Genomic DNA, 6,588 nt, shown 5'->3' with positions numbered 1-6,588 from the left:
TCCCCGCCCCGCTCCGCGCGCCGCAGCCAATCCGCGCCGCCGCCCCGCGCCCAGCGCGGCCAATGGGAGCGCGCGGCTCGGGCTGGCCCCGGCGGGGCGGGGCGAGCAGCCCCGGTCAGTGCCCCGCGGAGCGAGCCAGGACCGAGGGGAGGAGGAGGAGGAGGAGGAGGAGGAGGAGGAGGAAGAGGAAGGGGAGAGCCGGGGGCCGGCGTCGCCTCGCCGCCGGGAGGCAGGGAGGGAGGGGCGGCCCTCGCCCGCGGGTGGCTTCTGGCCGAAACCCCGGTGATGCTGGAACGCGGCGCTACCGACGGACCGGACCTGCGGCCGCCGTCACGGCGCACGGCCGTGGAGCAGCGATCGCCCACGCTGGCTACCTGTCACCTCCGGCAGGCAACACGAGAGAAACCAGAGTCCTGCTGCTGGCACTCGCAGCTAATTTCTTCTTGCAAAAGGAGCTGCCAGCCCTTCCTGGGGCTGCTCTGCTCCATTCCGCTCTGTAGGCCCTGGTGCACCTCAGAGAAGGGCCGGGGAGCCTGTTCGCTGATTGTGATGGGAATGGGTCTGCACTACCACAGCTGCACAAAGACCTACTCTCCTTTCACTATTTCCTAATATTTACCTGCAGCCACTTGGGACATACTTATTTGAGCAAACACTGCAACAGGGAAAGCCATTTGGGCTTTTAACTGATTAGAAATTCAAATCAAATCTAGCATTGATGTCAAACTCCAGATTTAAAATCCAAGGCTTCACTAATATTTAAGCCTGACCTAGAACAAACACCTTTTTCTTACAGACAGTAGTGGATCGAAGCAGCCGGGTGCGACACACATGGCAGTGAGATGCAGATGGCACAGGAACCCTCCTACCCAACACCACGCGTGTCCCTGCCACTGAACGGTCCAGCATTCAGGTGAGATTAACTCAGTACAGAGCTGATGCATCAGTAAATTTACAGCCAGGATTCAATCCTCTCTGAAGACATCAGCAATCAGTCAACTCTCTGTAGTGTGGGAGTGGGACTGCTCACCAATATTAAGCTTTCCCAATAGCTTCTCTATAAGGAATAATGACCCTTTCTTCTGTCGCTTAGTTCATCTACAGCAAGGTGGTATTTGCAGACACAAAACTACCCTTGAAATTCCTACAAAATAATAAATATTATTATGTATCTCATCTCCAACAAAAGCTCTTGCAAGCACACTGAATCCTACCTGGACTCTCACCTCACAGAATTCTAGGTCTCATTCACAGTCTTGGTTTTCTTCAGAAAAAAAAGCAAGCAGAAGGCCAACACAAACTTCTGAAGCATGTACCTCCCTCCCCTCTCCCGTGACCAACATGCAGGCATCTGCTCCCTTTTCAGAGGACTTCACAAGAGAACTCTTGCACTAGGATTCATAACAGATGCACACTTCAGTCATGAGAGAGAGGAGCTGTCAGATCCTGCTCAGCCCTCAAGTGCCTCCACTGAAGGCTCCAGGGAGTATCCTGCAGCAGATATCATGGCAGAGCTGCTGGAGGTCCCTAGACAGAAGAGCTCAGCAGGACACAAGCAAGGCAGGAACCCTGCAGGCTCTGAGCTGCCAAAGCTGTTCTTTTTGCTGCAAACACCACTGATTTGCAGATACTGCTACAGGACCCTTCTGCCCCTGCACACATCGCTTGAGGCTGAGCCATCTACGCTACTTCATTTCCACTTATCCTGGGTAGAACTCTTACTTCTGTCACAGTTTATTACAATAAGAAAGATTTAATGGTCCAAAATTGCAAGAAAGGCAGCCATTTAGCCGTTAAGAAAACCTTTGTATCAGAAAGGATAAGGAAGCACTAGAACAGATTACTGGGAGAAATACAGACCTCTATCATGAGAGCCTTTAGTAAGAAGCAAGACAAACACTTATCAGGATTCTCGGATGAGTATGATTCTGCTTTGAGAGGAAAACTGAGCAGATAATTTCTTGGTGTCCCTTCCGATCCATCGACAATGTGAAACTGCCACTGGTATCCCATTGAACAGGAATTGAGTTAAGCTATTACAGAGCAGTAAATTTTACTTTTCTCATGACTTTTCTGTCCAACTCACTGTTGACTTCCTTGCCTAACCCATTATATGTATTCTTCCTCATCTCTGAAGCAAGAGTTAATATTACTTTTTGATTATTATTAATTAACATCTTACTTGTCACTATCTGATCCACTATCAAATATACCCAGTATTCAAAGGGAAAAACACCATCACTTTAAGAATGGAGAGATAGTCCAACTTGACAAGTTCCCAAGGGATTACCTGGTACAGTCACTTGTGCTAGCACCGAACTGCATTCAGAGACTGCCAAGGCATTTTTCGATCATATATTCCCACAATAAACAACCTTCTCCTTCATTTTCCAATTAACTTGTTTTCTTTACAGTTGGTGCTAGTGTATTATTTTCATTGCCTGATCAGCTCAATCCTAAAAGTATAAACATGAAACAAGATTCCTGTCTTTCAGAATAATTATTAGTTATAAGAAACTGGAGAGGACAAATTCCATCAAATAAAGAAAGTTTTTATAGAGTATAATTTGCTGTCACTACCCCTATTACAAAAGAAAATCCCTCATACAAAGTAAGCAGGAGCTTAGAGAACATGCTGACCTTGCTGAAGAGCTAGGGATGTTCCTTGGCATCTCCTCTTCCCAGCACCACTGGGACTGGTTTAGGCATGCAATCTGTAAACACACACACATATACGCAGATATGATGTTACTTCATTTGGGTGTTGGTATTGTTAAAAGAAACTCCGTATGCCACCTGCTGGAAGAAACCTTCTCAGGCAACGTGCGGTACCAACACATCTGACTGCACTCTGTTGGCAGCCTGAAGAGGTGGTATTTTTCAAGATGTACCTTTACCCTGTTAATGCACCAACTTTCAGCACAGATGCACAGGACACGCAGAAAGTCAGGGTCAGGATAAGTGAAACAAAAGCAGGATGAACAATGTCAGAAAAAACAAGCCTTTGGACCTATGTCACATGAGAAAGCACATGACAGCCTAGCAGTAAGAAGTAGCTAATTTTTAAATCCTACTACCTGACTTGAACCTCCGAAGTCTTTTTGTCTCCTTCCATTGCTTTCTTTTAGCTACACACATCACACTGTGCTTACCCGGTCAGTCTGGTGTAACTTTCTAGGTAACAGCACATTAATCAATAATTCATACTTTGTCCTATGAAAAACACTGCATAATCTTCTCTTTAGAAGGTAGAGGAAAGCAAGGGGCAGGATTTGTAACTGGATGCTGGAAAATCTGAAAAGAAACAGCTTCTTTCCAGCAGCTGTGGCAGATCCCATTCAAGACTAGAACCTGATTGGTTTTGCTTAATGATAATTAGTTTGTCTCTGACAATGTCTTCAAATAAATGAAAACAAGTTTCAGAATGCAGGAAGAAATGAAGAATTCTTACTCTCTAACTCCATTGCTTCCCATTTTCTATTTCTTCTCCTGTCTCTAACCTTTGGGATTAATCTACAGGAGAGCACTTTTCTGCCAACCGTATTTTTCAGGTTACGAACACCATAATCACACGCAGGAGGTGAACTGCATTTTAAAGACATGTTGCTAAGCATTAAGTGAGTAATTCTCAATTTACTTTCAGACTGAAAAACCTCTACAAGTTTATGAGGCAGGCAGCTATCCTTGACATTTCACAATAAGCAGATACACAGGAATTCAGCAGCCACTTTTCAGAAGCAACACTTAGCACCAACAACTGCCCTTAAAATCAACAGCAGCATTCAGCCTTAACACTTCTGGCAACCTGACTACAAGTAATCGTGGTCTCAGGCACATGACTGAGATAAATCAGCTTGCTAAAATGCCATGCACTGCCACATGTGTTAAGAGTACAGTTTCATATAACCCCAAAGTGGACCCAACTATCCATTGCCATCAAAAGAGCTGGTCTGCTCTCTCTTTACACCCCCAGCAACAAAACTCTACTGATGGCCTTGTATTGGATCACAGGTGTCAGTTGGATTAGATCTCATTGGTCCAATGGAGAAATACACTTGCAATTAGATTTCCTTGGAATCAAAAAAATCTGACTCAGATTGCAAGATTGCTATAACCAACATTATGGAAGGGGAAAATATGCAACTAGAATATAAAATAAGCACAGAAGGTTGAAAGCAGGACTGCTTCTACAGCAGCTGCCTATTCTTTTATTAAAATAAAGCATAATGCAAAATGATACCCTTCACCTGTGGCCCACATAGAGAAAAACATATTATATATGCTTCAGTGATCAAAGTTTAGATGGACAGATTGTGATTCAGCTACAGCACAGTAGCCCATGAGCTTGACTCAGACTCTTAGGGCTCTTCAGAGATGGGCAGCCAAAACCCAGCCCACATGAAAGACTGCTTTGAAAACACATTGCTCAATGCAAGAAATAGGGCAACTGTGCAGATGTAATAAAACTGAGGACCTGCGTCCTCATTCTGCTGCAAGAATCTGACTTTTATTTCTCTATAAGCATTATAACTTGTACCTTCATCTTTTGACAGGCCAGTACCTCTACATAAAAGGACATTAAAGAAAAAAAAAATCAAACATAAATACATCATGATCAAGCTTACTTGTTTGTATCACCTAGACATTGGGGCTCCTGAATTTCCCCTATTGCTTTCCAGGAGTTACTTCCTGAGAACTAGCCCCCACCCCCCATTACTTTCTTGGAGTTTCCTGTGCTGCTTCCAGACAATCCCCAGACTGCTGTGCAGGACTGCACCTCCCTGCAATTCCTGGCATTCCAAAAACACCCCCACGCTACTTTCTAGGATTTCCCTCAGCTTTGTAGGAATGCCCCTGCCCCTCCAAATCCTTCTGGATTTCCAGGAAGTACTTGTGCTGCTTTCTAGGACCACCACGGATAGCTCCCCCCACCCCTACCCTTTTCAGGGAATCTTATTTTCTATCCAGGATTTCTCCCTTTTCTATTTTGTAATTAATATGATTTGCTTGTATAGCACTAGGAAAAGTACAATAATCTTGTTATTTTTTCCCCTTATACTATTTAAGGCCTCTAGCAAGACATGGGTCTGTGCTTCAGAAACAGTGTAATGAATGTTCATAAAATCATGTAATACTGCAAGGTCACTGGTAAAGTGCATTTAAGTCTTTCCAAAATTGACTCTAATCACTTTTACTGTTGTGAAATAATCAATTTCATAATTTACTTTAAACACATTGTGCTACCCCACTAGAGATAGGCAAGTATTATACTGGTTCCTTAAGGAAAGTTGCTGGAGTCCATTGGTTTATTGATCTTGCCATGCAAGACAGCAGAAATCTCAAACACACAAAATTATTTCTTCAAGTTTCAAGATGTCTGCCAGAATGAAAAAAAACAACCAACCAACCCACATCCAGAAATTCAACTGCCAGGGACAAAGCCCTTAATTGTCTGGTGAAAATGAGGAAGGACTGAAGCTAGTGGTGTATGTAGAAGTTCATGAGAACAGTCAAGTCAATGACTAGGCAATCTCATGAGATTTATCTGCTATAAGTCTTCGAGATCCAATTTAAGTCCTGATTTTCTAATGAATGAGAAGTCCCTACCACACACACACAGTTACATCCACTTCTTCCTAGAATGTTTCCTGAAAATCCAAAACCGCTGGAGGCAGCCTTCTAAAGCTACTGTTAAAAAGTACGTAATTAAACATAACTTTTGGTAAAGATTATTTCCATGGTAACTTCATCTCCAATACACCCATCTGCAAGTCTAGTGAGAAATGCAGAACTACATAGTCACTGTTTCTCCAAAATACAATATTGTTAAAACAGAAAGGAACAGCGTGTTTAACAAACTGTAAAATGTTTTGACTCAAAGTGTTGTACAGCAGATGGAGCTACAAGTATGGTCTATGAATAGCCACCTACACATGAGAACATACAGAGATAATAAATATACATAATGTATCCCATCAAGTGATTATCTTAACTTTTCTTTCTACTACAAAATGACACACTTTTGTGAACAGAAGTTCACAACAAAGCAGCTTTCCACGTTTCACATCAACAAAGATTGAAAATAAATAAATGTAGTCAGCTTGCAATGCTCATTCAAATGTCACACAAGTTCAAGGTCTTCTTTTGACCAATATCTACAATTATGTCATCCACATTCCTCTTAAGAGAAGATAAAAGCAGGACAGGGATGCCTGCCATCTTCCTCTGAAGTGTGGGGACTGAGAAAGGACATGTGTTACTTCACCATACACCAGTGACAAAAGTAAAAATCAGTTTGTTTCAAGTAAGATTCCTCCTGGAAGATCACGTGTTCATCCATTACTGCACTTCAAGAAAATTGTGACACTCCTCTCCTTTATCAGAAATAAGTGCACTGCAAGCATTCCACAGGTTCCTCTCCACCTCTCCCCTGCGTTCCTCTCTCCCCAAGACAATCCATCTGGCTGACCAACCAGACTATGCCAACCAGATCTGGAAGTGCTCCCAAGTGCACAATGACTTCATTTAGCAGAGGAGAAAGTCAGTTTTCCCAACGAAATCTTTCCAACCTCAGCTCCACAGCAGAGT

This window comes from Strix aluco, unplaced genomic scaffold (genome assembly GCF_031877795.1).
Source record: "Strix aluco isolate bStrAlu1 unplaced genomic scaffold, bStrAlu1.hap1 H_1, whole genome shotgun sequence".
NCBI lineage: Eukaryota > Metazoa > Chordata > Aves > Strigiformes > Strigidae > Strix > Strix aluco.
The sequence above is the reverse complement of the archived record's forward strand: the minus strand, read 5'-3'. Positions refer to the sequence as shown.